This window comes from Pristiophorus japonicus, chromosome 25 (assembly GCF_044704955.1).
Source record: "Pristiophorus japonicus isolate sPriJap1 chromosome 25, sPriJap1.hap1, whole genome shotgun sequence".
Taxonomy (NCBI): domain Eukaryota; kingdom Metazoa; phylum Chordata; class Chondrichthyes; family Pristiophoridae; genus Pristiophorus; species Pristiophorus japonicus.
In genome coordinates this window covers 10196185-10223776 of record NC_092001.1, presented here as the reverse complement: position 1 = coordinate 10223776, position 27592 = coordinate 10196185, and the positions used below count along the sequence as shown (strand labels likewise).

The 27592-nt window shown below is 44.7% G+C and overlaps 24 non-coding genes across 24 annotated transcripts; all 24 read right to left on the bottom strand.

Moving 5' to 3' along the window:
* Positions 1 to 673: 673 nt before the first annotated feature.
* Positions 674 to 745, bottom strand: trnae-cuc (transfer RNA glutamic acid (anticodon CUC)). The gene has a single exon. It is a non-coding gene; the product is annotated as a tRNA-Glu (tRNA).
* Positions 746 to 1660: 915 nt separating this feature from the next.
* On the bottom strand, positions 1661 to 1738 carry trnaf-gaa (transfer RNA phenylalanine (anticodon GAA)). The gene has a single exon. It is a non-coding gene; the product is annotated as a tRNA-Phe (tRNA).
* A 1197-nt stretch (positions 1739 to 2935) lies between these two features.
* Positions 2936 to 3007, bottom strand: trnae-cuc (transfer RNA glutamic acid (anticodon CUC)). Its single transcript has one exon. It is a non-coding gene; the product is annotated as a tRNA-Glu (tRNA).
* A 915-nt stretch (positions 3008 to 3922) lies between these two features.
* trnaf-gaa (transfer RNA phenylalanine (anticodon GAA)) lies at positions 3923 to 4000 on the bottom strand. The gene has a single exon. It is a non-coding gene; the product is annotated as a tRNA-Phe (tRNA).
* Positions 4001 to 5197: 1197 nt separating this feature from the next.
* trnae-cuc (transfer RNA glutamic acid (anticodon CUC)) lies at positions 5198 to 5269 on the bottom strand. The gene has a single exon. It is a non-coding gene; the product is annotated as a tRNA-Glu (tRNA).
* A 915-nt stretch (positions 5270 to 6184) lies between these two features.
* Positions 6185 to 6262, bottom strand: trnaf-gaa (transfer RNA phenylalanine (anticodon GAA)). Its single transcript has one exon. It is a non-coding gene; the product is annotated as a tRNA-Phe (tRNA).
* A 1197-nt stretch (positions 6263 to 7459) lies between these two features.
* Positions 7460 to 7531, bottom strand: trnae-cuc (transfer RNA glutamic acid (anticodon CUC)). The gene has a single exon. It is a non-coding gene; the product is annotated as a tRNA-Glu (tRNA).
* Positions 7532 to 8446: 915 nt separating this feature from the next.
* trnaf-gaa (transfer RNA phenylalanine (anticodon GAA)) lies at positions 8447 to 8524 on the bottom strand. The gene has a single exon. It is a non-coding gene; the product is annotated as a tRNA-Phe (tRNA).
* A 1197-nt stretch (positions 8525 to 9721) lies between these two features.
* Positions 9722 to 9793, bottom strand: trnae-cuc (transfer RNA glutamic acid (anticodon CUC)). Its single transcript has one exon. It is a non-coding gene; the product is annotated as a tRNA-Glu (tRNA).
* Positions 9794 to 10708: 915 nt separating this feature from the next.
* trnaf-gaa (transfer RNA phenylalanine (anticodon GAA)) lies at positions 10709 to 10786 on the bottom strand. The gene has a single exon. It is a non-coding gene; the product is annotated as a tRNA-Phe (tRNA).
* Positions 10787 to 11983: 1197 nt separating this feature from the next.
* trnae-cuc (transfer RNA glutamic acid (anticodon CUC)) lies at positions 11984 to 12055 on the bottom strand. The gene has a single exon. It is a non-coding gene; the product is annotated as a tRNA-Glu (tRNA).
* Positions 12056 to 12970: 915 nt separating this feature from the next.
* On the bottom strand, positions 12971 to 13048 carry trnaf-gaa (transfer RNA phenylalanine (anticodon GAA)). The gene has a single exon. It is a non-coding gene; the product is annotated as a tRNA-Phe (tRNA).
* Positions 13049 to 14245: 1197 nt separating this feature from the next.
* trnae-cuc (transfer RNA glutamic acid (anticodon CUC)) lies at positions 14246 to 14317 on the bottom strand. The gene has a single exon. It is a non-coding gene; the product is annotated as a tRNA-Glu (tRNA).
* Positions 14318 to 15232: 915 nt separating this feature from the next.
* trnaf-gaa (transfer RNA phenylalanine (anticodon GAA)) lies at positions 15233 to 15310 on the bottom strand. Its single transcript has one exon. It is a non-coding gene; the product is annotated as a tRNA-Phe (tRNA).
* Positions 15311 to 16506: 1196 nt separating this feature from the next.
* trnae-cuc (transfer RNA glutamic acid (anticodon CUC)) lies at positions 16507 to 16578 on the bottom strand. The gene has a single exon. It is a non-coding gene; the product is annotated as a tRNA-Glu (tRNA).
* Positions 16579 to 17493: 915 nt separating this feature from the next.
* Positions 17494 to 17571, bottom strand: trnaf-gaa (transfer RNA phenylalanine (anticodon GAA)). The gene has a single exon. It is a non-coding gene; the product is annotated as a tRNA-Phe (tRNA).
* A 1197-nt stretch (positions 17572 to 18768) lies between these two features.
* trnae-cuc (transfer RNA glutamic acid (anticodon CUC)) lies at positions 18769 to 18840 on the bottom strand. Its single transcript has one exon. It is a non-coding gene; the product is annotated as a tRNA-Glu (tRNA).
* A 915-nt stretch (positions 18841 to 19755) lies between these two features.
* Positions 19756 to 19833, bottom strand: trnaf-gaa (transfer RNA phenylalanine (anticodon GAA)). Its single transcript has one exon. It is a non-coding gene; the product is annotated as a tRNA-Phe (tRNA).
* A 1197-nt stretch (positions 19834 to 21030) lies between these two features.
* trnae-cuc (transfer RNA glutamic acid (anticodon CUC)) lies at positions 21031 to 21102 on the bottom strand. The gene has a single exon. It is a non-coding gene; the product is annotated as a tRNA-Glu (tRNA).
* Positions 21103 to 22017: 915 nt separating this feature from the next.
* On the bottom strand, positions 22018 to 22095 carry trnaf-gaa (transfer RNA phenylalanine (anticodon GAA)). The gene has a single exon. It is a non-coding gene; the product is annotated as a tRNA-Phe (tRNA).
* Positions 22096 to 23292: 1197 nt separating this feature from the next.
* On the bottom strand, positions 23293 to 23364 carry trnae-cuc (transfer RNA glutamic acid (anticodon CUC)). The gene has a single exon. It is a non-coding gene; the product is annotated as a tRNA-Glu (tRNA).
* Positions 23365 to 24279: 915 nt separating this feature from the next.
* trnaf-gaa (transfer RNA phenylalanine (anticodon GAA)) lies at positions 24280 to 24357 on the bottom strand. Its single transcript has one exon. It is a non-coding gene; the product is annotated as a tRNA-Phe (tRNA).
* Positions 24358 to 25553: 1196 nt separating this feature from the next.
* Positions 25554 to 25625, bottom strand: trnae-cuc (transfer RNA glutamic acid (anticodon CUC)). The gene has a single exon. It is a non-coding gene; the product is annotated as a tRNA-Glu (tRNA).
* Positions 25626 to 26540: 915 nt separating this feature from the next.
* Positions 26541 to 26618, bottom strand: trnaf-gaa (transfer RNA phenylalanine (anticodon GAA)). The gene has a single exon. It is a non-coding gene; the product is annotated as a tRNA-Phe (tRNA).
* Between the last annotated feature and the right edge of the window lie 974 nt (positions 26619 to 27592).

The following is a 27592-nucleotide window of genomic DNA, read 5'->3' as shown; positions in this document are numbered from 1 at the left end:
TGTCAGCAAAATTCCGTGTTCTGTTCTCGGCACTGATGCGTTGTGAAAGGGAGACGGGCCAAAGTCCTATTGAGCCGCACTGACCCCGAGCCAAGGTGAAATTAAAGCAGGTTCAGTTCTTAGCATTGATATGATGAAGAGAGATAACAGTCGCGAATCAACATTAGTGATGGTGAATCTCGGTTAGATCAAAAACTCCATGAATTCTCTGCCGGGAAATTCAGATCTTGGAAATCGCCTGTGAACGCTAAACATTGATATGCAGTGAGCCAATGTTCAATATAGAAGGGGCCCAGGCCAAATGAATGCTCAAGGATAAGTTATCAGTGCCCATGGTCCAGGCATTCCCTGATTCCAGTCTTGCACACGTTGCGAAGTTTAAAATGCTGAATATTTCCACAGTGGCAATGCATTGATTGATGATAAGCCCGAGTGCTGTGGCGCAAATAGGTACCTGGAAGACTAAAGATAGCCATGATTGGCAAAATTTACGTTGTCTATCAGCAATTGGAGTTCCACTTGTTGAGCGAGATCTTGTCATTTAGTGCAGATTTTAAAACAGAAGTGTCTGTTGTATCACGACACGCTGCTGATGGTTGGGGCGACAACAGCGAGGTGAGCTGCAAGCTTGTTCAGGAACATCATTGCATTTCGAAGCACCGCAAATACAATGTTCCCTGACCGGGAATCGAACCCGGGCCGCGGCGGTGAGAGCGCCGAATCCTAACCACTAGACCACCAGGGAAGCTGCTGCAAACGTCTGTGCCAGCAAGCAGACCAACCCAGTCTTTCCTCCTTGCTGTTTCGAAATTCTCATCACATTCGCGCCAGGGAAAACTGTTCGCAGCAAATGGCAGTTGTTGTGGAGAACACCAAAGACATGTCCGCGCAATCGCAGCGTTAAGTGCGGCTAGGCTTCCACTGAAATCCATTTCATTCTCTCCTTTTTCCGGGAATTTTCACTCTCGGTACCGTGTGAACATTTCATTTTGTGCTTTTGTCCTGAACTTCAGCCTTTTGCCCAACTCCAGGCGACAGAACCGTTCTGTCTGCCTGTTCTGCTTATAACCATTGACGGAAACAGGTCTCCAGTTCAAGGGTTATCAGCAAAGCAAGAAACACGTATAAACAGAAAGTTGTGCTCTGCACACCGTCGGCAAAGAAGCAATGGCTGTTATTCCAAATAATTCCCATCCCTTGGGATTCCGTGTGGATTTGTTTCGTTATGAAGATTTGATTGTAAAAGTTACTAAAAACCGAATAAAAAGTATGAAAAATTGGGATGGCCCATATGGGGATCGGGCCCGCGCTCTTGGCTTTATTAATACCACGCCCTAAACGACCGATTTAACCGGCAACAAAATGCCCCAGGGCTGCGTGAAAGCCCAGCCTAGATGATTTTGTATCCGGCACACACTGGGTGATAGAGTTACTGCATAAGAATTGAACACATCGCATCGCTTAAACATTGTTCACTCTTCATATACAAAACTGGGCAGAGTATAAATAGAAAGTAACAGAAAAAGAGCGCCGAATCTAAAAAAAATCATGTCGAAAATTAGTATCACGCAACCGCTGAACAGCTCTTCCCTCAAGCACTGTCTCGATATCAAACCAGCTTCTCCCCTTAAAATGAAGGAAACGCAAAATCACCAGATATTGCCGAAACCCGGGATTGAACCAGGGACCTTTAGATCTTCAGTCTAACGCTCTCCCAACTGAGCTATTTCTTCCCGACAGAAAACGAAGCAAAACTTTCTCACACCTTTTTGAAAGAAAACTTAAACCCCGGAAGGAATTGCCCCGCACACTCAGTCCTCATTTCTGGGCAATGAGCTCCGGATGTGTTCATGTAATGTATAATGATATTGAAAATCTTAATGCTCATGTTAACTTATCATTGCCCACGATCCAGGCACTCTCTGATTCCGGTATTGTGCACGTTGCTAAGTTGGAAATTTGCATTTTTCCGCACTGGCAATGAATTGACTGATAGCCGGGCTGTGATCAGCTCGGTTTGTTAGGGTGATGCCGCGCATGAACGTACATGGAAGAATAATGATCATTGTGATTGTTCTCACACTGCACTTAAATTTTGGCAAACCGTAAAGTGTCAAACAGCAATTGTCGTTCCATATGTTCATTTAATGTTCTGCTGAAGTGTTCATAAAGACACAAAGATTGCACACCAGGCTAGATCTCACAGTGCTGAAGACACAGTGAAATATACTGGAGAGTTTATAACTGTTTCAGAACATAACATGTCAGCAAAATTCCGTGTTCTGTTCTCGGCACTGATGCGTTGTGAAAGGGAGACGGGCCAAAGTCCTATTGAGCCGCACTGACCCCGAGCCAAGGTGAAATTAAAGCAGGTTCAGTTCTTAGCATTGATATGATGAAGAGAGATAACAGTCGCGAATCAACGTTAGTGATGGTGAATCTCGGTTAGATCAAAAACTCCATGAATTCTCTGCCGGGAAATTCAGATCTTGGAAATCGCCTGTGAACGCTAAACATTGATATGCAGTGAGCCAATGTTCAATATAGAAGGGGCCCAGGCCAAATGAATGCTCAAGGATAAGTTATCAGTGCCCATGGTCCAGGCATTCCCTGATTCCAGTCTTGCACACGTTGCGAAGTTTAAAATGCTGAATATTTCCACAGTGGCAATGCATTGATTGATGATAAGCCCGAGTGCTGTGGCGCAAATAGGTACCTGGAAGACTAAAGATAGCCATGATTGGCAAAATTTACGTTGTCTATCAGCAATTGGAGTTCCACTTGTTGAGCGAGATCTTGTCATTTAGTGCAGATTTTAAAACAGAAGTGTCTGTTGTATCACGACACGCTGCTGATGGTTGGGGCGACAACAGCGAGGTGAGCTGCAAGCTTGTTCAGGAACATCATTGCATTTCGAAGCACCGCAAATACAATGTTCCCTGACCGGGAATCGAACCCGGGCCGCGGCGGTGAGAGCGCCGAATCCTAACCACTAGACCACCAGGGAAGCTGCTGCAAACGTCTGTGCCAGCAAGCAGACCAACCCAGTCTTTCCTCCTTGCTGTTTCGAAATTCTCATCACATTCGCGCCAGGGAAAACTGTTCGCAGCAAATGGCAGTTGTTGTGGAGAACACCAAAGACATGTCCGCGCAATCGCAGCGTTAAGTGCGGCTAGGCTTCCACTGAAATCCATTTCATTCTCTCCTTTTTCCGGGAATTTTCACTCTCGGTACCGTGTGAACATTTCATTTTGTGCTTTTGTCCTGAACTTCAGCCTTTTGCCCAACTCCAGGCGACAGAACCGTTCTGTCTGCCTGTTCTGCTTATAACCATTGACGGAAACAGGTCTCCAGTTCAGGGGTTATCAGCAAAGCAAGAAACACGTATAAACAGAAAGTTGTGCTCTGCACACCGTCGGCAAAGAAGCAATGGCTGTTATTCCAAATAATTCCCATCCCTTGGGATTCCGTGTGGATTTGTTTCGTTATGAAGATTTGATTGTAAAAGTTACTAAAAACCGAATAAAAAGTATGAAAAATTGGGATGGCCCATATGGGGATCGGGCCCGCGCTCTTGGCTTTATTAATACCACGCCCTAAACGACCGATTTAACCGGCAACAAAATGCCCCAGGGCTGCGTGAAAGCCCAGCCTAGATGATTTTGTATCCGGCACACACTGGGTGATAGAGTTACTGCATAAGAATTGAACACATCGCATCGCTTAAACATTGTTCACTCTTCATATACAAAACTGGGCAGAGTATAAATAGAAAGTAACAGAAAAAGAGCGCCGAATCTAAAAAAAATCATGTCGAAAATTAGTATCACGCAACCGCTGAACAGCTCTTCCCTCAAGCACTGTCTCGATATCAAACCAGCTTCTCCCCTTAAAATGAAGAAAACGCAAAATCACCAGATATTGCCGAAACCCGGGATTGAACCAGGGACCTTTAAATCTTCAGTCTAACGCTCTCCCAACTGAGCTATTTCTTCCCGACAGAAAACGAAGCAAAACTTTCTCACACCTTTTTGAAAGAAAACTTAAACCCCGGAAGGAATTGCCCCGCACACTCAGTCCTCATTTCTGGGCAATGAGCTCCGGATGTGTTCATGTAATGTATAATGATATTGAAAATCTTAATGCTCATGTTAACTTATCATTGCCCACGATCCAGGCACTCTCTGATTCCGGTATTGTGCACGTTGCTAAGTTGAAAATATGCATTTTTCCGCACTGGCAATGAATTGACTGATAGCCGGGCTGTGATCAGCTCGGTTTGTTAGGGTGATGCCGCGCATGAACGTACATGGAAGAATAATGATCATTGTGATTGTTCTCACACTGCACTTAAATGTTGGCAAACCGTAAAGTGTCAAACAGCAATTGTCGTTCCATATGTTCATTTAATGTTCTGCTGAAGTGTTCATAAAGACACAAAGTTTGCACACCAGGCTAGATCTCACAGTGCTGAAGACACAGTGAAATATACTGGAGAGTTTATAACTGTTTCAGAACATAACATGTCAGCAAAATTCCGTGTTCTGTTCTCGGCACTGATGCGTTGTGAAAGGGAGACGGGCCAAAGTCCTATTGAGCCGCACTGACCCCGAGCCAAGGTGAAATTAAAGCAGGTTCAGTTCTTAGCATTGATATGATGAAGAGAGATAACAGTCGCGAATCAACATTAGTGATGGTGAATCTCGGTTAGATCAAAAACTCCATGAATTCTCTGCCGGGAAATTCAGATCTTGGAAATCGCCTGTGAACGCTAAACATTGATATGCAGTGAGCCAATGTTCAATATAGAAGGGGCCCAGGCCAAATGAATGCTCAAGGATAAGTTATCAGTGCCCATGGTCCAGGCATTCCCTGATTCCAGTCTTGCACACGTTGCGAAGTTTAAAATGCTGAATATTTCCACAGTGGCAATGCATTGATTGATGATAAGCCCGAGTGCTGTGGCGCAAATAGGTACCTGGAAGACTAAAGATAGCCATGATTGGCAAAATTTACGTTGTCTATCAGCAATTGGAGTTCCACTTGTTGAGCGAGATCTTGTCATTTAGTGCAGATTTTAAAACAGAAGTGTCTGTTGTATCACGACACGCTGCTGATGGTTGGGGCGACAACAGCGAGGTGAGCTGCAAGCTTGTTCAGGAACATCATTGCATTTCGAAGCACCGCAAATACAATGTTCCCTGACCGGGAATCGAACCCGGGCCGCGGCGGTGAGAGCGCCGAATCCTAACCACTAGACCACCAGGGAAGCTGCTGCAAACGTCTGTGCCAGCAAGCAGACCAACCCAGTCTTTCCTCCTTGCTGTTTCGAAATTCTCATCACATTCGCGCCAGGGAAAACTGTTCGCAGCAAATGGCAGTTGTTGTGGAGAACACCAAAGACATGTCCGCGCAATCGCAGCGTTAAGTGCGGCTAGGCTTCCACTGAAATCCATTTCATTCTCTCCTTTTTCCGGGAATTTTCACTCTCGGTACCGTGTGAACATTTCATTTTGTGCTTTTGTCCTGAACTTCAGCCTTTTGCCCAACTCCAGGCGACAGAACCGTTCTGTCTGCCTGTTCTGCTTATAACCATTGACGGAAACAGGTCTCCAGTTCAAGGGTTATCAGCAAAGCAAGAAACACGTATAAACAGAAAGTTGTGCTCTGCACACCGTCGGCAAAGAAGCAATGGCTGTTATTCCAAATAATTCCCATCCCTTGGGATTCCGTGTGGATTTGTTTCGTTATGAAGATTTGATTGTAAAAGTTACTAAAAACCGAATAAAAAGTATGAAAAATTGGGATGGCCCATATGGGGATCGGGCCCGCGCTCTTGGCTTTATTAATACCACGCCCTAAACGACCGATTTAACCGGCAACAAAATGCCCCAGGGCTGCGTGAAAGCCCAGCCTAGATGATTTTGTATCCGGCACACACTGGGTGATAGAGTTACTGCATAAGAATTGAACACATCGCATCGCTTAAACATTGTTCACTCTTCATATACAAAACTGGGCAGAGTATAAATAGAAAGTAACAGAAAAAGAGCGCCGAATCTAAAAAAAATCATGTCGAAAATTAGTATCACGCAACCGCTGAACAGCTCTTCCCTCAAGCACTGTCTCGATATCAAACCAGCTTCTCCCCTTAAAATGAAGGAAACGCAAAATCACCAGATATTGCCGAAACCCGGGATTGAACCAGGGACCTTTAGATCTTCAGTCTAACGCTCTCCCAACTGAGCTATTTCTTCCCGACAGAAAACGAAGCAAAACTTTCTCACACCTTTTTGAAAGAAAACTTAAACCCCGGAAGGAATTGCCCCGCACACTCAGTCCTCATTTCTGGGCAATGAGCTCCGGATGTGTTCATGTAATGTATAATGATATTGAAAATCTTAATGCTCATGTTAACTTATCATTGCCCACGATCCAGGCACTCTCTGATTCCGGTATTGTGCACGTTGCTAAGTTGGAAATTTGCATTTTTCCGCACTGGCAATGAATTGACTGATAGCCGGGCTGTGATCAGCTCGGTTTGTTAGGGTGATGCCGCGCATGAACGTACATGGAAGAATAATGATCATTGTGATTGTTCTCACACTGCACTTAAATTTTGGCAAACCGTAAAGTGTCAAACAGCAATTGTCGTTCCATATGTTCATTTAATGTTCTGCTGAAGTGTTCATAAAGACACAAAGATTGCACACCAGGCTAGATCTCACAGTGCTGAAGACACAGTGAAATACACTGGAGAGTTTATAACTGTTTCAGAACATAACATGTCAGCAAAATTCCGTGTTCTGTTCTCGGCACTGATGCGTTGTGAAAGGGAGACGGGCCAAAGTCCTATTGAGCCGCACTGACCCCGAGCCAAGGTGAAATTAAAGCAGGTTCAGTTCTTAGCATTGATATGATGAAGAGAGATAACAGTCGCGAATCAACGTTAGTGATGGTGAATCTCGGTTAGATCAAAAACTCCATGAATTCTCTGCCGGGAAATTCAGATCTTGGAAATCGCCTGTGAACGCTAAACATTGATATGCAGTGAGCCAATGTTCAATATAGAAGGGGCCCAGGCCAAATGAATGCTCAAGGATAAGTTATCAGTGCCCATGGTCCAGGCATTCCCTGATTCCAGTCTTGCACACGTTGCGAAGTTTAAAATGCTGAATATTTCCACAGTGGCAATGCATTGATTGATGATAAGCCCGAGTGCTGTGGCGCAAATAGGTACCTGGAAGACTAAAGATAGCCATGATTGGCAAAATTTACGTTGTCTATCAGCAATTGGAGTTCCACTTGTTGAGCGAGATCTTGTCATTTAGTGCAGATTTTAAAACAGAAGTGTCTGTTGTATCACGACACGCTGCTGATGGTTGGGGCGACAACAGCGAGGTGAGCTGCAAGCTTGTTCAGGAACATCATTGCATTTCGAAGCACCGCAAATACAATGTTCCCTGACCGGGAATCGAACCCGGGCCGCGGCGGTGAGAGCGCCGAATCCTAACCACTAGACCACCAGGGAAGCTGCTGCAAACGTCTGTGCCAGCAAGCAGACCAACCCAGTCTTTCCTCCTTGCTGTTTCGAAATTCTCATCACATTCGCGCCAGGGAAAACTGTTCGCAGCAAATGGCAGTTGTTGTGGAGAACACCAAAGACATGTCCGCGCAATCGCAGCGTTAAGTGCGGCTAGGCTTCCACTGAAATCCATTTCATTCTCTCCTTTTTCCGGGAATTTTCACTCTCGGTACCGTGTGAACATTTCATTTTGTGCTTTTGTCCTGAACTTCAGCCTTTTGCCCAACTCCAGGCGACAGAACCGTTCTGTCTGCCTGTTCTGCTTATAACCATTGACGGAAACAGGTCTCCAGTTCAGGGGTTATCAGCAAAGCAAGAAACACGTATAAACAGAAAGTTGTGCTCTGCACACCGTCGGCAAAGAAGCAATGGCTGTTATTCCAAATAATTCCCATCCCTTGGGATTCCGTGTGGATTTGTTTCGTTATGAAGATTTGATTGTAAAAGTTACTAAAAACCGAATAAAAAGTATGAAAAATTGGGATGGCCCATATGGGGATCGGGCCCGCGCTCTTGGCTTTATTAATACCACGCCCTAAACGACCGATTTAACCGGCAACAAAATGCCCCAGGGCTGCGTGAAAGCCCAGCCTAGATGATTTTGTATCCGGCACACACTGGGTGATAGAGTTACTGCATAAGAATTGAACACATCGCATCGCTTAAACATTGTTCACTCTTCATATACAAAACTGGGCAGAGTATAAATAGAAAGTAACAGAAAAAGAGCGCCGAATCTAAAAAAAATCATGTCGAAAATTAGTATCACGCAACCGCTGAACAGCTCTTCCCTCAAGCACTGTCTCGATATCAAACCAGCTTCTCCCCTTAAAATGAAGGAAACGCAAAATCACCAGATATTGCCGAAACCCGGGATTGAACCAGGGACCTTTAGATCTTCAGTCTAACCCTCTCCCAACTGAGCTATTTCTTCCCGACAGAAAACGAAGCAAAACTTTCTCACACCTTTTTGAAAGAAAACTTAAACCCCGGAAGGAATTGCCCCGCACACTCAGTCCTCATTTCTGGGCAATGAGCTCCGGATGTGTTCATGTAATGTATAATGATATTGAAAATCTTAATGCTCATGTTAACTTATCATTGCCCACGATCCAGGCACTCTCTGATTCCGGTATTGTGCACGTTGCTAAGTTGGAAATTTGCATTTTTCCGCACTGGCAATGAATTGACTGATAGCCGGGCTGTGATCAGCTCGGTTTGTTAGGGTGATGCCGCGCATGAACGTACATGGAAGAATAATGATCATTGTGATTGTTCTCACACTGCACTTAAATTTTGGCAAACCGTAAAGTGTCAAACAGCAATTGTCGTTCCATATGTTCATTTAATGTTCTGCTGAAGTGTTCATAAAGACACAAAGATTGCACACCAGGCTAGATCTCACAGTGCTGAAGACACAGTGAAATATACTGGAGAGTTTATAACTGTTTCAGAACATAACATGTCAGCAAAATTCCGTGTTCTGTTCTCGGCACTGATGCGTTGTGAAAGGGAGACGGGCCAAAGTCCTATTGAGCCGCACTGACCCCGAGCCAAGGTGAAATTAAAGCAGGTTCAGTTCTTAGCATTGATATGATGAAGAGAGATAACAGTCGCGAATCAACGTTAGTGATGGTGAATCTCGGTTAGATCAAAAACTCCATGAATTCTCTGCCGGGAAATTCAGATCTTGGAAATCGCCTGTGAACGCTAAACATTGATATGCAGTGAGCCAATGTTCAATATAGAAGGGGCCCAGGCCAAATGAATGCTCAAGGATAAGTTATCAGTGCCCATGGTCCAGGCATTCCCTGATTCCAGTCTTGCACACGTTGCGAAGTTTAAAATGCTGAATATTTCCACAGTGGCAATGCATTGATTGATGATAAGCCCGAGTGCTGTGGCGCAAATAGGTACCTGGAAGACTAAAGATAGCCATGATTGGCAAAATTTACGTTGTCTATCAGCAATTGGAGTTCCACTTGTTGAGCGAGATCTTGTCATTTAGTGCAGATTTTAAAACAGAAGTGTCTGTTGTATCACGACACGCTGCTGATGGTTGGGGCGACAACAGCGAGGTGAGCTGCAAGCTTGTTCAGGAACATCATTGCATTTCGAAGCACCGCAAATACAATGTTCCCTGACCGGGAATCGAACCCGGGCCGCGGCGGTGAGAGCGCCGAATCCTAACCACTAGACCACCAGGGAAGCTGCTGCAAACGTCTGTGCCAGCAAGCAGACCAACCCAGTCTTTCCTCCTTGCTGTTTCGAAATTCTCATCACATTCGCGCCAGGGAAAACTGTTCGCAGCAAATGGCAGTTGTTGTGGAGAACACCAAAGACATGTCCGCGCAATCGCAGCGTTAAGTGCGGCTAGGCTTCCACTGAAATCCATTTCATTCTCTCCTTTTTCCGGGAATTTTCACTCTCGGTACCGTGTGAACATTTCATTTTGTGCTTTTGTCCTGAACTTCAGCCTTTTGCCCAACTCCAGGCGACAGAACCGTTCTGTCTGCCTGTTCTGCTTATAACCATTGACAGAAACAGGTCTCCAGTTCAGGGGTTATCAGCAAAGCAAGAAACACGTATAAACAGAAAGTTGTGCCCTGCACACCGTCGGCAAAGAAGCAATGGCTGTTATTCCAAATAATTCCCATCCCTTGGGATTCCGTGTGGATTTGTTTCGTTATGAAGATTTGATTGTAAAAGTTACTAAAAACCGAATAAAAAGTATGAAAAATTGGGATGGCCCATATGGGGATCGGGCCCGCGCTCTTGGCTTTATTAATACCACGCCCTAAACGACCGATTTAACCGGCAACAAAATGCCCCAGGGCTGCGTGAAAGCCCAGCCTAGATGATTTTGTATCCGGCACACACTGGGTGATAGAGTTACTGCATAAGAATTGAACACATCGCATCGCTTAAACATTGTTCACTCTTCATATACAAAACTGGGCAGAGTATAAATAGAAAGTAACAGAAAAAGAGCGCCGAATCTAAAAAAAATCATGTCGAAAATTAGTATCACGCAACCGCTGAACAGCTCTTCCCTCAAGCACTGTCTCGATATCAAACCAGCTTCTCCCCTTAAAATGAAGGAAACGCAAAATCACCAGATATTGCCGAAACCCGGGATTGAACCAGGGACCTTTAGATCTTCAGTCTAACGCTCTCCCAACTGAGCTATTTCTTCCCGACAGAAAACGAAGCAAAACTTTCTCACACCTTTTTGAAAGAAAACTTAAACCCCGGAAGGAATTGCCCCGCACACTCAGTCCTCATTTCTGGGCAATGAGCTCCGGATGTGTTCATGTAATGTATAATGATATTGAAAATCTTAATGCTCATGTTAACTTATCATTGCCCACGATCCAGGCACTCTCTGATTCCGGTATTGTGCACGTTGCTAAGTTGGAAATTTGCATTTTTCCGCACTGGCAATGAATTGACTGATAGCCGGGCTGTGATCAGCTCGGTTTGTTAGGGTGATGCCGCGCATGAACGTACATGGAAGAATAATGATCATTGTGATTGTTCTCACACTGCACTTAAATTTTGGCAAACCGTAAAGTGTCAAACAGCAATTGTCGTTCCATATGTTCATTTAATGTTCTGCTGAAGTGTTCATAAAGACACAAAGATTGCACACCAGGCTAGATCTCACAGTGCTGAAGACACAGTGAAATATACTGGAGAGTTTATAACTGTTTCAGAACATAACATGTCAGCAAAATTCCGTGTTCTGTTCTCGGCACTGATGCGTTGTGAAAGGGAGACGGGCCAAAGTCCTATTGAGCCGCACTGACCCCGAGCCAAGGTGAAATTAAAGCAGGTTCAGTTCTTAGCATTGATATGATGAAGAGAGATAACAGTCGCGAATCAACGTTAGTGATGGTGAATCTCGGTTAGATCAAAAACTCCATGAATTCTCTGCCGGGAAATTCAGATCTTGGAAATCGCCTGTGAACGCTAAACATTGATATGCAGTGAGCCAATGTTCAATATAGAAGGGGCCCAGGCCAAATGAATGCTCAAGGATAAGTTATCAGTGCCCATGGTCCAGGCATTCCCTGATTCCAGTCTTGCACACGTTGCGAAGTTTAAAATGCTGAATATTTCCACAGTGGCAATGCATTGATTGATGATAAGCCCGAGTGCTGTGGCGCAAATAGGTACCTGGAAGACTAAAGATAGCCATGATTGGCAAAATTTACGTTGTCTATCAGCAATTGGAGTTCCACTTGTTGAGCGAGATCTTGTCATTTAGTGCAGATTTTAAAACAGAAGTGTCTGTTGTATCACGACACGCTGCTGATGGTTGGGGCGACAACAGCGAGGTGAGCTGCAAGCTTGTTCAGGAACATCATTGCATTTCGAAGCACCGCAAATACAATGTTCCCTGACCGGGAATCGAACCCGGGCCGCGGCGGTGAGAGCGCCGAATCCTAACCACTAGACCACCAGGGAAGCTGCTGCAAACGTCTGTGCCAGCAAGCAGACCAACCCAGTCTTTCCTCCTTGCTGTTTCGAAATTCTCATCACATTCGCGCCAGGGAAAACTGTTCGCAGCAAATGGCAGTTGTTGTGGAGAACACCAAAGACATGTCCACGCAATCGCAGCGTTAAGTGCGGCTAGGCTTCCACTGAAATCCATTTCATTCTCTCCTTTTTCCGGGAATTTTCACTCTCGGTACCGTGTGAACATTTCATTTTGTGCTTTTGTCCTGAACTTCAGCCTTTTGCCCAACTCCAGGCGACAGAACCGTTCTGTCTGCCTGTTCTGCTTATAACCATTGACGGAAACAGGTCTCCAGTTCAGGGGTTATCAGCAAAGCAAGAAACACGTATAAACAGAAAGTTGTGCTCTGCACACCGTCGGCAAAGAAGCAATGGCTGTTATTCCAAATAATTCCCATCCCTTGGGATTCCGTGTGGATTTGTTTCGTTATGAAGATTTGATTGTAAAAGTTACTAAAAACCGAATAAAAAGTATGAAAAATTGGGATGGCCCATATGGGGATCGGGCCCGCGCTCTTGGCTTTATTAATACCACGCCCTAAACGACCGATTTAACCGGCAACAAAATGCCCCAGGGCTGCGTGAAAGCCCAGCCTAGATGATTTTGTATCCGGCACACACTGGGTGATAGAGTTACTGCATAAGAATTGAACACATCGCATCGCTTAAACATTGTTCACTCTTCATATACAAAACTGGGCAGAGTATAAATAGAAAGTAACAGAAAAAGAGCGCCGAATCTAAAAAAAATCATGTCGAAAATTAGTATCACGCAACCGCTGAACAGCTCTTCCCTCAAGCACTGTCTCGATATCAAACCAGCTTCTCCCCTTAAAATGAAGGAAACGCAAAATCACCAGATATTGCCGAAACCCGGGATTGAACCAGGGACCTTTAGATCTTCAGTCTAACCCTCTCCCAACTGAGCTATTTCTTCCCGACAGAAAACGAAGCAAAACTTTCTCACACCTTTTTGAAAGAAAACTTAAACCCCGGAAGGAATTGCCCCGCACACTCAGTCCTCATTTCTGGGCAATGAGCTCCGGATGTGTTCATGTAATGTATAATGATATTGAAAATCTTAATGCTCATGTTAACTTATCATTGCCCACGATCCAGGCACTCTCTGATTCCGGTATTGTGCACGTTGCTAAGTTGGAAATTTGCATTTTTCCGCACTGGCAATGAATTGACTGATAGCCGGGCTGTGATCAGCTCGGTTTGTTAGGGTGATGCCGCGCATGAACGTACATGGAAGAATAATGATCATTGTGATTGTTCTCACACTGCACTTAAATTTTGGCAAACCGTAAAGTGTCAAACAGCAATTGTCGTTCCATATGTTCATTTAATGTTCTGCTGAAGTGTTCATAAAGACACAAAGATTGCACACCAGGCTAGATCTCACAGTGCTGAAGACACAGTGAAATATACTGGAGAGTTTATAACTGTTTCAGAACATAACATGTCAGCAAAATTCCGTGTTCTGTTCTCGGCACTGATGTTTTGTGAAAGGGAGACGGGCCAAAGTCCTATTGAGCCGCACTGACCCCGAGCCAAGGTGAAATTAAAGCAGGTTCAGTTCTTAGCATTGATATGATGAAGAGAGATAACAGTCGCGAATCAACGTTAGTGATGGTGAATCTCGGTTAGATCAAAAACTCCATGAATTCTCTGCCGGGAAATTCAGATCTTGGAAATCGCCTGTGAACGCTAAACATTGATATGCAGTGAGCCAATGTTCAATATAGAAGGGGCCCAGGCCAAATGAATGCTCAAGGATAAGTTATCAGTGCCCATGGTCCAGGCATTCCCTGATTCCAGTCTTGCACACGTTGCGAAGTTTAAAATGCTGAATATTTCCACAGTGGCAATGCATTGATTGATGATAAGCCCGAGTGCTGTGGCGCAAATAGGTACCTGGAAGACTAAAGATAGCCATGATTGGCAAAATTTACGTTGTCTATCAGCAATTGGAGTTCCACTTGTTGAGCGAGATCTTGTCATTTAGTGCAGATTTTAAAACAGAAGTGTCTGTTGTATCACGACACGCTGCTGATGGTTGGGGCGACAACAGCGAGGTGAGCTGCAAGCTTGTTCAGGAACATCATTGCATTTCGAAGCACCGCAAATACAATGTTCCCTGACCGGGAATCGAACCCGGGCCGCGGCGGTGAGAGCGCCGAATCCTAACCACTAGACCACCAGGGAAGCTGCTGCAAACGTCTGTGCCAGCAAGCAGACCAACCCAGTCTTTCCTCCTTGCTGTTTCGAAATTCTCATCACATTCGCGCCAGGGAAAACTGTTCGCAGCAAATGGCAGTTGTTGTGGAGAACACCAAAGACATGTCCGCGCAATCGCAGCGTTAAGTGCGGCTAGGCTTCCACTGAAATCCATTTCATTCTCTCCTTTTTCCGGGAATTTTCACTCTCGGTACCGTGTGAACATTTCATTTTGTGCTTTTGTCCTGAACTTCAGCCTTTTGCCCAACTCCAGGCGACAGAACCGTTCTGTCTGCCTGTTCTGCTTATAACCATTGACAGAAACAGGTCTCCAGTTCAGGGGTTATCAGCAAAGCAAGAAACACGTATAAACAGAAAGTTGTGCCCTGCACACCGTCGGCAAAGAAGCAATGGCTGTTATTCCAAATAATTCCCATCCCTTGGGATTCCGTGTGGATTTGTTTCGTTATGAAGATTTGATTGTAAAAGTTACTAAAAACCGAATAAAAAGTATGAAAAATTGGGATGGCCCATATGGGGATCGGGCCCGCGCTCTTGGCTTTATTAATACCACGCCCTAAACGACCGATTTAACCGGCAACAAAATGCCCCAGGGCTGCGTGAAAGCCCAGCCTAGATGATTTTGTATCCGGCACACACTGGGTGATAGAGTTACTGCATAAGAATTGAACACATCGCATCGCTTAAACATTGTTCACTCTTCATATACAAAACTGGGCAGAGTATAAATAGAAAGTAACAGAAAAAGAGCGCCGAATCTAAAAAAAATCATGTCGAAAATTAGTATCACGCAACCGCTGAACAGCTCTTCCCTCAAGCACTGTCTCGATATCAAACCAGCTTCTCCCCTTAAAATGAAGGAAACGCAAAATCACCAGATATTGCCGAAACCCGGGATTGAACCAGGGACCTTTAGATCTTCAGTCTAACCCTCTCCCAACTGAGCTATTTCTTCCCGACAGAAAACGAAGCAAAACTTTCTCACACCTTTTTGAAAGAAAACTTAAACCCCGGAAGGAATTGCCCCGCACACTCAGTCCTCATTTCTGGGCAATGAGCTCCGGATGTGTTCATGTAATGTATAATGATATTGAAAATCTTAATGCTCATGTTAACTTATCATTGCCCAATATCCAGGCACTCTCTGATTCCGGTATTGTGCACGTTGCTAAGTTGAAAATATGCATTTTTCCGCACTGGCAATGAATTGACTGATAGCCGGGCTGTGATCAGCTCGGTTTGTTAGGGTGATGCCGCGCATGAACGTACATGGAGAATAATGATCATTGTGATTGTTCTCACACTGCACTTAAATGTTGGCAAACCATAAAGTGTCAAACAGCAATTGTCGTTCCATATGTTCATTTAATGTTCTGCTGAAGTGTTCATAAAGACACAAAGTTTGCACACCAGGCTAGATCGCACAGTGCTGAAGACACAGTGAAATATACTGGAGAGTTTATAACTGTTTCAGAACATAACATGTCAGCAAAATTCCGTGTTCTGTTCTCGGCACTGATGCGTTGTGAAAGGGAGACGGGCCAAAGTCCTATTGAGCCGCACTGACCCCGAGCCAAGGTGAAATTAAAGCAGGTTCAGTTCTTAGCATTGATATGATGAAGAGAGATAACAGTCGCGAATCAACGTTAGTGATGGTGAATCTCGGTTAGATCAAAAACTCCATGAATTCTCTGCCGGGAAATTCAGATCTTGGAAATCGCCTGTGAACGCTAAACATTGATATGCAGTGAGCCAATGTTCAATATAGAAGGGGCCCAGGCCAAATGAATGCTCAAGGATAAGTTATCAGTGCCCATGGTCCAGGCATTCCCTGATTCCAGTCTTGCACACGTTGCGAAGTTTAAAATGCTGAATATTTCCACAGTGGCAATGCATTGATTGATGATAAGCCCGAGGGCTGTGGCGCAAATAGGTACCTGGAAGACTAAAGATAGCCATGATTGGCAAAATTTACGTTGTCTATCAGCAATTGGAGTTCCACTTGTTGAGCGAGATCTTGTCATTTAGTGCAGATTTTAAAACAGAAGTGTCTGTTGTATCACGACACGCTGCTGATGGTTGGGGCGACAAAAGCGAGGTGAGCTGCAAGCTTGTTCAGGAACATCATTGCATTTCGAAGCATCGCAAATACAATGTTCCCTGACCGGGAATCGAACCCGTGCCGCGGCGGTGAGAGCGCCGAATCCTAACCACTAGACCACCAGGGAAGCTGCTGCAAACGTCTGTGCCAGCAAGCAGACCAACCCAGTCTTTCCTCCTTGCTGTTTCGAAATTCTCATCACATTCGCGCCAGGGAAAACTGTTCGCAGCAAATGGCAGTTGTTGTGGAGAACACCAAAGACATGTCCGCGCAATCGCAGCGTTAAGTGCGGCTAGGCTTCCACTGAAATCCATTTCATTCTCTCCTTTTTCCGGGAATTTTCACTCTCGGTACCGTGTGAACATTTCATTTTGTGCTTTTGTCCTGAACTTCAGCCTTTTGCCCAACTCCAGGCGACAGAACCGTTCTGTCTGCCTGTTCTGCTTATAACCATTGACAGAAACAGGTCTCCAGTTCAGGGGTTATCAGCAAAGCAAGAAACACGTATAAACAGAAAGTTGTGCCCTGCACACCTTCGGCAAAGAAGCAATGGCAGTTATTCCAAATAATTCCCATCCCTTGGGATTCCGTGTGGATTTGTTTCGTTATGAAGATTTGATTGTAAAAGTTACTAAAAACCGAATAAAAAGTATGAAAAATTGGGATGGCCCATATGGGGATCGGGCCCGCGCTCTTGGCTTTATTAATACCACGCCCTAAACGACCGATTTAACCGGCAACAAAATGCCCCAGGGCTGCGTGAAAGCCCAGCCTAGATGATTTTGTATCCGGCACACACTGGGTGATAGAGTTACTGCATAAGAATTGAACACATCGCATCGCTTAAACATTGTTCACTCTTCATATACAAAACTGGGCAGAGTATAAATAGAAAGTAACAGAAAAAGAGCGCCGAATCTAAAAAAAATCATGTCGAAAATTAGTATCACGCAACCGCTGAACAGCTCTTCCCTCAAGCACTGTCTCGATATCAAACCAGCTTCTCCCCTTAAAATGAAGGAAACGCAAAATCACCAGATATTGCCGAAACCCGGGATTGAACCAGGGAACTTTAGATCTTCAGTCTAACGCTCTCCCAACTGAGCTATTTCTTCCCGACAGAAAACGAAGCAAAACTTTCTCACACCTTTTTGAAAGAAAACTTAAACCCCGGAAGGAATTGCCCCGCACACTCAGTCCTCATTTCTGGGCAATGAGCTCCGGATGTGTTCATGTAATGTATAATGATATTGAAAATCTTAATGCTCATGTTAACTTATCATTGCCCACGATCCAGGCACTCTCTGATTCCGGTATTGTGCACGTTGCTAAGTTGGAAATTTGCATTTTTCCGCACTGGCAATGAATTGACTGATAGCCGGGCTGTGATCAGCTCGGTTTGTTAGGGTGATGCCGCGCATGAACGTACATGGAAGAATAATGATCATTGTGATTGTTCTCACACTGCACTTAAATGTTGGCAAACCGTAAAGTGTCAAACAGCAATTGTCGTTCCATATGTTCATTTAATGTTCTGCTGAAGTGTTCATAAAGACACAAAGATTGCACACCAGGCTAGATCTCACAGTGCTGAAGACACAGTGAAATATACTGGAGAGTTTATAACTGTTTCAGAACAAAACATGTCAGCAAAATTCCGTGTTCTGTTCTCGGCACTGATGCGTTGTGAAAGGGAGACGGGCCAAAGTCCTATTGAGCCGCACTGACCCCGAGCCAAGGTGAAATTAAAGCAGGTTCAGTTCTTAGCATTGATATGATGAAGAGAGATAACAGTCGCGAATCAACGTTAGTGATGGTGAATCTCGGTTAGATCAAAAACTCCATGAATTCTCTGCCGGGAAATTCAGATCTTGGAAATCGCCTGTGAACGCTAAACATTGATATGCAGTGAGCCAATGTTCAATATAGAAGGGGCCCAGGCCAAATGAATGCTCAAGGATAAGTTATCAGTGCCCATGGTCCAGGCATTCCCTGATTCCAGTCTTGCACACGTTGCGAAGTTTAAAATGCTGAATATTTCCACAGTGGCAATGCATTGATTGATGATAAGCCCGAGTGCTGTGGCGCAAATAGGTACCTGGAAGACTAAAGATAGCCATGATTGGCAAAATTTACGTTGTCTATCAGCAATTGGAGTTCCACTTGTTGAGCGAGATCTTGTCATTTAGTGCAGATTTTAAAACAGAAGTGTCTGTTGTATCACGACACGCTGCTGATGGTTGGGGCGACAACAGCGAGGTGAGCTGCAAGCTTGTTCAGGAACATCATTGCATTTCGAAGCACCGCAAATACAATGTTCCCTGATCGGGAATCGAACCCGGGCCGCGGCGGTGAGAGCGCCGAATCCTAACCACTAGACCACCAGGGAAGCTGCTGCAAACGTCTGTGCCAGCAAGCAGACCAACCCAGTCTTTCCTCCTTGCTGTTTCGAAATTCTCATCACATTCGCGCCAGGGAAAACTGTTCGCAGCAAATGGCAGTTGTTGTGGAGAACACCAAAGACATGTCCGCGCAATCGCAGCGTTAAGTGCGGCTAGGCTTCCACTGAAATCCATTTCATTCTCTCCTTTTTCCGGGAATTTTCACTCTCGGTACCGTGTGAACATTTCATTTTGTGCTTTTGTCCTGAACTTCAGCCTTTTGCCCAACTCCAGGCGACAGAACCGTTCTGTCTGCCTGTTCTGCTTATAACCATTGACAGAAACAGGTCTCCAGTTCAGGGGTTATCAGCAAAGCAAGAAACACGTATAAACAGAAAGTTGTGCCCTGCACACCGTCGGCAAAGAAGCAATGGCTGTTATTCCAAATAATTCCCATCCCTTGGGATTCCGTGTGGATTTGTTTCGTTATGAAGATTTGATTGTAAAAGTTACTAAAAACCGAATAAAAAGTATGAAAAATTGGGATGGCCCATATGGGGATCGGGCCCGCGCTCTTGGCTTTATTAATACCACGCCCTAAACGACCGATTTAACCGGCAACAAAATGCCCCAGGGCTGCGTGAAAGCCCAGCCTAGATGATTTTGTATCCGGCACACACTGGGTGATAGAGTTACTGCATAAGAATTGAACACTTCGCATCGCTTAAACATTGTTCACTCTTCATATACAAAACTGGGCAGAGTATAAATAGAAAGTAACAGAAAAAGAGCGCCGAATCTAAAAAAAATCATGTCGAAAATTAGTATCACGCAACCGCTGAACAGCTCTTCCCTCAAGCACTGTCTCGATATCAAACCAGCTTCTCCCCTTAAAATGAAGGAAACGCAAAATCACCAGATATTGCCGAAACCCGGGATTGAACCAGGGACCTTTAGATCTTCAGTCTAACGCTCTCCCAACTGAGCTATTTCTTCCCGACAGAAAACTAAGCAAAACTTTCTCACACCTTTTTGAAAGAAAACTTAAACCCCGGAAGGAATTGCCCCGCACACTCAGTCCTCATTTCTGGGCAATGAGCTCCGGATGTGTTCATGTAATGTATAATGATATTGAAAATCTTAATGCTCATGTTAACTTATCATTGCCCACGATCCAGGCACTCTCTGATTCCGGTATTGTGCACGTTGCTAAGTTGGAAATTTGCATTTTTCCGCACTGGCAATGAATTGACTGATAGCCGGGCTGTGATCAGCTCGGTTTGTTAGGGTGATGCCGCGCATGAACGTACATGGAAGAATAATGATCATTGTGATTTTTCTCACACTGCACTTAAATGTTGGCAAACCGTAAAGTGTCAAACAGCAATTGTCGTTCCATATGTTCATTTAATGTTCTGCTGAAGTGTTCATAAAGACACAAAGATTGCACACCAGGCTAGATCTCACAGTGCTGAAGACACAGTGAAATATACTGGAGAGTTTATAACTGTTTCAGAACATAACATGTCAGCAAAATTCCCTGTTCTGTTCTCGGCACTGATGCGTTGTGAAAGGGAGACGGGCCAAAGTCCTATTGAGCCGCACTGACCCCGAGCCAAGGTGAAATTAAAGCAGGTTCAGATCTTAGCATTGATATGATGAAGAGAGATAATAGTCGCGAATCAACGTTAGTGATGGTGAATCTCGGTTAGATCAAAAACTCCATGAATTCTCTGCCGGGAAATTCAGATCTTGGTAATCGCCTGTGAACGCTAAACATTGATATGCAGTGAGCCAATGTTCAATATAGAAGGGGCCCAGGCCAAATGAATGCTCAAGGATAAGTTATCAGTGCCCATGGTCCAGGCATTCCCTGATTCCAGTCTTGGACACGTTGCGAAGTTTAAAATGCTGAATATTTCCACAGTGGCAATGCATTGATTGATGATAAGCCCGAGTGCTGTGGCGCAAATAGGTACCTGGAAGACTAAAGATAGCCATGATTGGCAAAATTTACGTTGTCTATCAGCAATTGGAGTTCCACTTGTTGAGCGAGCTCTTGTCATTTCGTGCAGATTTTAAAACAGAAGTGTCTGTTGTATCACGACACGCTGCTGATGGTTGGGGCGACAACAGCGAGGTGAGCTGCAAGCTTGTTCAGGAACATCATTGCATTTCGAAGCACCGCAAATACAATGTTCCCTGACCGGGAATCGAACCCGGGCCGCGGCGGTGAGAGCGCCGAATCCTAACCACTAGACCACCAGGGAAGCTGCTGCAAACGTCTGTGCCAGCAAGCAGACCAACCCAGTCTTTCCTCCTTGCTGTTTCGAAATTCTCATCACATTCGCGCCAGGGAAAACTGTTCGCAGCAAATGGTAGTTGTTGTGGAGAACACCAAAGACATGTCCGCGCAATCGCAGCGTTAAGTGCGGCTAGGCTTCCACTGAAATCCATTTCATTCTCTCCTTTTTCCGGGAATTTTCACTCTCGGTACCGTGTGAACATTTCATTTTGTGCTTTTGTCCTGAACTTCAGCCTTTTGCCCAACTCCAGGCGACAGAACCGTTCTGTCTGCCTGTTCTGCTTATAACCATTGACAGAAACAGGTCTCCAGTTCAGGGGTTATCAGCAAAGCAAGAAACACGTATAAACAGAAAGTTGTGCCCTGCACACCGTCGGCAAAGAAGCAATGGCAGTTATTCCAAATAATTCCCATCCCTTGGGATTCCGTGTGGATTTGTTTCGTTATGAAGATTTGATTGTAAAAGTTACTAAAAACCGAATAAAAAGTATGAAAAATTGGGATGGCCCATATGGGGATCGGGCCCGCGCTCTTGGCTTTATTAATACCACGCCCTAAACGACCGATTTAACCGGCAACAAAATGCCCCAGGGCTGCGTGAAAGCCCAGCCTAGATGATTTTGTATCCGGCACACACTGGGTGATAGAGTTACTGCATAAGAATTGAACACATCGCATCGCTTAAACATTGTTCACTCTTCATATACAAAACTGGGCAGAGTATAAATAGAAAGTAACAGAAAAAGAGCGCCGAATCTAAAAAAAATCATGTCGAAAATTAGTATCACGCAACCGCTGAACAGCTCTTCCCTCAAGCACTGTCTCGATATCAAACCAGCTTCTCCCCTTAAAATGAAGGAAACGCAAAATCACCAGATATTGCCGAAACCCGGGATTGAACCAGGGACCTTTAGATCTTCAGTCTAACGCTCTCCCAACTGAGCTATTTCTTCCCGACAGAAAACGAAGCAAAACTTTCTCACACCTTTTTGAAAGAAAACTTAAACCCCGGAAGGAATTGCCCCGCACACTCAGTCCTCATTTCTGGGCAATGAGCTCCGGATGTGTTCATGTAATGTATAATGATATTGAAAATCTTAATGCTCATGTTAACTTATCATTGCCCATGATCCAGGCACTCTCTGATTCCGGTATTGTGCACGTTGCTAAGTTGGAAATTTGCATTTTTCCGCACTGGCAATGAATTGACTGATAGCCGGGCTGTGATCAGCTCGGTTTGTTAGGGTGATGCCGCGCATGAACGTACATGGAAGAATAATGATCATTGTGATTGTTCTCACACTGCACTTAAATGTTGGCAAACCGTAAAGTGTCAAACAGCAATTGTCGTTCCATATGTTCATTTAATGTTCTGCTGAAGTGTTCATAAAGACACAAAGATTGCACACCAGGCTAGATCTCACAGTGCTGAAGACACAGTGAAATATACTGGTGAGTTTATAACTGTTTCAGAACATAACATGTCAGCAAAACTCCCTGTTCTGTTCTCGGCACTGATGCGTTGTGAAAGGGAGACGGGCCAAAGTCCTATTGAGCCGCACTGACCCCGAGCCAAGGTGAAATTAAAGCAGGTTCAGTTCTTAGCATTGATATGATGAAGAGAGATAACAGTCGCGAATCAACGTTAGTGATGGTGAATCTCGGTTAGATCAAAAACTCCATGAATTCTCTGCCGGGAAATTCAGATCTTGGAAATCGCCTGTGAACGCTAAACATTGATATGCTGTGAGCCAATGTTCAATATAGAAGGGGCCCAGGCCAAATGAATGCTCAAGGATAAGTTATCAGTGCCCATGGTCCAGGCATTTCCTGATTCCAGTCTTGCACACGTTGCGAAGTTTAAAATGCTGAATATTTCCACAGTGGCAATGCATTGATTGATGATAAGCCCGAGTGCTGTGGCGCAAATAGGTACCTGGAAGACTAAAGATAGCCATGATTGGCAAAATTTACGTTGTCTATCAGCAATTGGAGTTCCACTTGTTGAGCGAGATCTTGTCATTTAGTGCAGATTTTAAAACAGAAGTGTCTGTTGTATCACGACACGCTGCTGATGGTTGGGGCGACAACAGCGAGTTGAGCTGCAAGCTTGTTCAGGAACATCATTGCATTTCGAAGCACTGCAAATACAATGTTCCCTGACCGGGAATCGAACCCGGGCCGCGGCGGTGAGAGCGCCGAATCCTAACCACTAGACCACCAGGGAAGCTGCTGCAAACGTCTGTGCCAGCAAGCAGACCAACCCAGTCTTTCCTCCTTGCTGTTTCGAAATTCTCATCACATTCGCGCCAGGGAAAACTGTTCGCAGCAAATGGCAGTTGTTGTGGAGAACACCAAAGACATGTCCGCGCAATCGCAGCGTTAAGTGCGGCTAGGCTTCCACTGAAATCCATTTCATTCTCTCCTTTTTCCGGGAATTTTCACTCTCGGTACCGTGTGAACATTTCATTTTGTGCTTTTGTCCTGAACTTCAGCCTTTTGCCCAACTCCAGGCGACAGAACCGTTCTGTCTGCCTGTTCTGCTTATAATCATTGACGGAAACAGGTCTCCAGTTCAGGGGTTATCAGCAAAGCAAGAAACACGTATCAACAGAAAGTTGTGCTCTGCACACCGTCGGCAAAGAAGCAATGGCTGTTATTCCAAATAATTCCCGTCCCTTGGGATTCCGTGTGGATTTGTTTCGTTATGAAGATTTGATTGTAAAAGTTACTAAAAACCGAATAAAAAGTATGAAAAATTGGGATGGCCCATATGGGGATCGGGCCCGCGCTCTTGGCTTTATTAATACCACGCCCTAAACGACCGATTTAACCGGCAACAAAATGCCCCAGGGCTGCGTGAAAGCCCAGCCTAGATGATTTTGTATCCGGCACACACTGGGTGATAGAGTTACTGCATAAGAATTGAACACATCGCATCGCTTAAACATTGTTCACTCTTCATATACAAAACTGGGCAGAGTATAAATAGAAAGTAACAGAAAAAGAGCGCCGAATCTAAAAAAAATCATGTCGAAAATTAGTATCACGCAACCGCTGAACAGCTCTTCCCTCAAGCACTGTCTCGATATCAAACCAGCTTCTCCCCTTAAAATGAAGAAAACGCAAAATCACCAGATATTGCCGAAACCCGGGATTGAACCAGGGACCTTTAAATCTTCAGTTTAACGCTCTCCCAACTGAGCTATTTCTTCCCGACAGAAAACGAAGCAAAACTTTCTCACACCTTTTTGAAAGAAAACTTAAACCCCGGAAGGAATTGCCCCGCACACTCAGTCCTCATTTCTGGGCAATGAGCTCCGGATGTGTTCATGTAATGTATAATGATATTGAAAATCTTAATGCTCATGTTAACTTATCATTGCCCAATATCCAGGCACTCTCTGATTCCGGTATTGTGCACGTTGCTAAGTTGAAAATATGCATTTTTCCGCACTGGCAATGAATTGACTGGTAGCCGGGCTGTGATCAGCTCGGTTTGTTAGGGTGATGCCGCGCATGAACGTACATGGAAGAATAATGATCATTGTGATTGTTCTCACACTGCACTTAAATGTTGGCAAACCGTAAAGTGTCAAACAGCAATTGTCGTTCCATATATTCATTTAATGTTCTGCTGAAGTGTTCATAAAGACACAAAGTTTGCACACCAGGCTAGATCTCACAGTGCTGAAGACACAGTGAAATATACTGGAGAGTTTATAACTGTTTCAGAACATAACATGTCAGCAAAATTCCGTGTTCTGTTCTCGGCACTGATGCGTTGTGAAAGGGAGACGGGCCAAAGTCCTATTGAGCCGCACTGACCCCGAGCCAAGGTGAAATTAAAGCAGGTTCAGTTCTTAGCATTGATATGATGAAGAGAGATAACAGTCGCGAATCAACGTTAGTGATGGTGAATCTCGGTTAGATCAAAAACTCCATGAATTCTCTGCCGGGAAATTCAAATCTTGGAAGTCGCCTGTGAACGCTAAACATTGAATGCAGTGAGCCAATGTTCAATATAGAAGGGGCCCAGGCCAAATGAATGCTCAAGGATAAGTTATCAGTGCCCATGGTCCAGGCATTCCCTGATTCCAGTCTTGCACACGTTGCGAAGTTTAAAATGCTGAATATTTCCACAGTGGCAATGCATTGATTGATGATAAGCCCGAGTGCTGTGGCGCAAATAGGTACCTGGAAGACTAAAGATAGCCATGATTGGCAAAATTTACGTTGTCTATCAGCAATTGGAGTTCCACTTGTTGAGCGAGATCTTGTCATTTAGTGCAGATTTTAAAACAGAAGTGTCTGTTGTATCACGACACGCTGCTGATGGTTGGGGCGACAACAGCGAGGTGAGCTGCAAGCTTGTTCAGGAACATCATTGCATTTCGAAGCACCGCAAATACAATGTTCCCTGACCGGGAATCGAACCCGGGCCGCGGCGGTGAGAGCGCCGAATCCTAACCACTAGACCACCAGGGAAGCTGCTGCAAAGGTCTGTGCCAGCAAGCAGACCAACCCAGTCTTTCCTCCTTGCTGTTTCGAAGTTCTCATCACATTCGCGCCAGGGAAAACTGTTCGCAGCAAATGGCAGTTGTTGTGGAGAACACCAAAGACATGTCCGCGCAATCGCAGCGTTAAGTCCGGCTAGGCTTCCACTGAAATCCATTTCATTCTCTCCTTTTTCCGGGAATTTTCACTCTCGGTACCGTGTGAACATTTCATTTTGTGCTTTTGTCCTGAACTTCAGCCTTTTGCCCAACTCCAGGCGACAGAACCGTTCTGTCTGCCTGTTCTGCTTATAACCATTGACGGAAACAGGTCTCCAGTTCAGGGGTTATCAGCAAAGCAAGAAACACGTATAAACAGAAAGTTGTGCTCTGCACACCGTCGGCAAAGAAGCAATGGCTGTTATTCCAAATAATTCCCATCCCTTGGGATTCCGTGTGGATTTGTTTCGTTATGAAGATTTGATTGTAAAAGTTACTAAAAACCGAATAAAAAGTATGAAAAATTGGGATGGCCCATATGGGGATCGGGCCCGCGCTCTTGGCTTTATTAATACCACGCCCTAAACGACCGATTTAACCGGCAACAAAATGCCCCAGGGCTGCGTGAAAGCCCAGCCTAGATGATTTTGTATCCGGCACACACTGGGTGATAGAGTTACTGCATAAGAATTGAACACATCGCATCGCTTAAACATTGTTCACTCTTCATATACAAAACTGGGCAGAGTATAAATAGAAAGTAACAGAAAAAGAGCGCCGAATCTAAAAAAAATCATGTCGAAAATTAGTATCACGCAACCGCTGAACAGCTCTTCCCTCAAGCACTGTCTCGATATCAAACCAGCTTCTCCCCTTAAAATGAAGGAAACGCAAAATCACCAGATATTGCCGAAACCCGGGATTGAACCAGGGACCTTTAGATCTTCAGTCTAACGCTCTCCCAACTGAGCTATTTCTTCCCGACAGAAAACGAAGCAAAACTTTCTCACACCTTTTTGAAAGAAAACTTAAACCCCGGAAGGAATTGCCCCGCACACTCAGTCCTCATTTCTGGGCAATGAGCTCCGGATGTGTTCATGTAATGTATAATGATATTGAAAATCTTAATGCTCATGTTAACTTATCATTGCCCAATATCCAGGCACTCTCTGATTCCGGTATTGTGCACGTTGCTAAGTTGAAAATATGCATTTTTCCGCACTGGCAATGAATTGACTGATAGCCGGGCTGTGATCAGCTCGGTTTGTTAGGGTGATGCCGCGCATGAACGTACATGGAAGAATAATGATCATTGTGATTGTTCTCACACTGCACTTAAATGTTGGCAAACCGTAAAGTGTCAAACAGCAATTGTCGTTCCATATGTTCATTTAAAGACACAAAGTTTGCACACCAGGCTAGATCTCACAGTGCTGAAGACACAGTGAAATATACTGGAGAGTTTATAACTGTTTCAGAACATAACATGTCAGCAAAATTCCGTGTTCTGTTCTCGGCACTGATGCGTTGTGAAAGGGAGACGGGCCAAAGTCCTATTGAGCCGCACTGACCCCGAGCCAAGGTGAAATTAAAGCAGGTTCAGTTCTTAGCATTGATATGATGAAGAGAGATAACAGTCGCGAATCAACGTTAGTGATGGTGAATCTCGGTTAGATCAAAAACTCCATGAATTCTCTGCCGGGAAATTCAGATCTTGGAAATCGCCTGTGAACGCTAAACATTGATATGCAGTGAGCCAATGTTCAATATAGAAGGGGCCCAGGCCAAATGAATGCTCAAGGATAAGTTATCAGTGCCCATGGTCCAGGCATTCCCTGATTCCAGTCTTGCACACGTTGCGAAGTTTAAAATGCTGAATATTTCCACAGTGGCAATGCATTGATTGATGATAAGCCCGAGTGCTGTGGCGCAAATAGGTACCTGGAAGACTAAAGATAG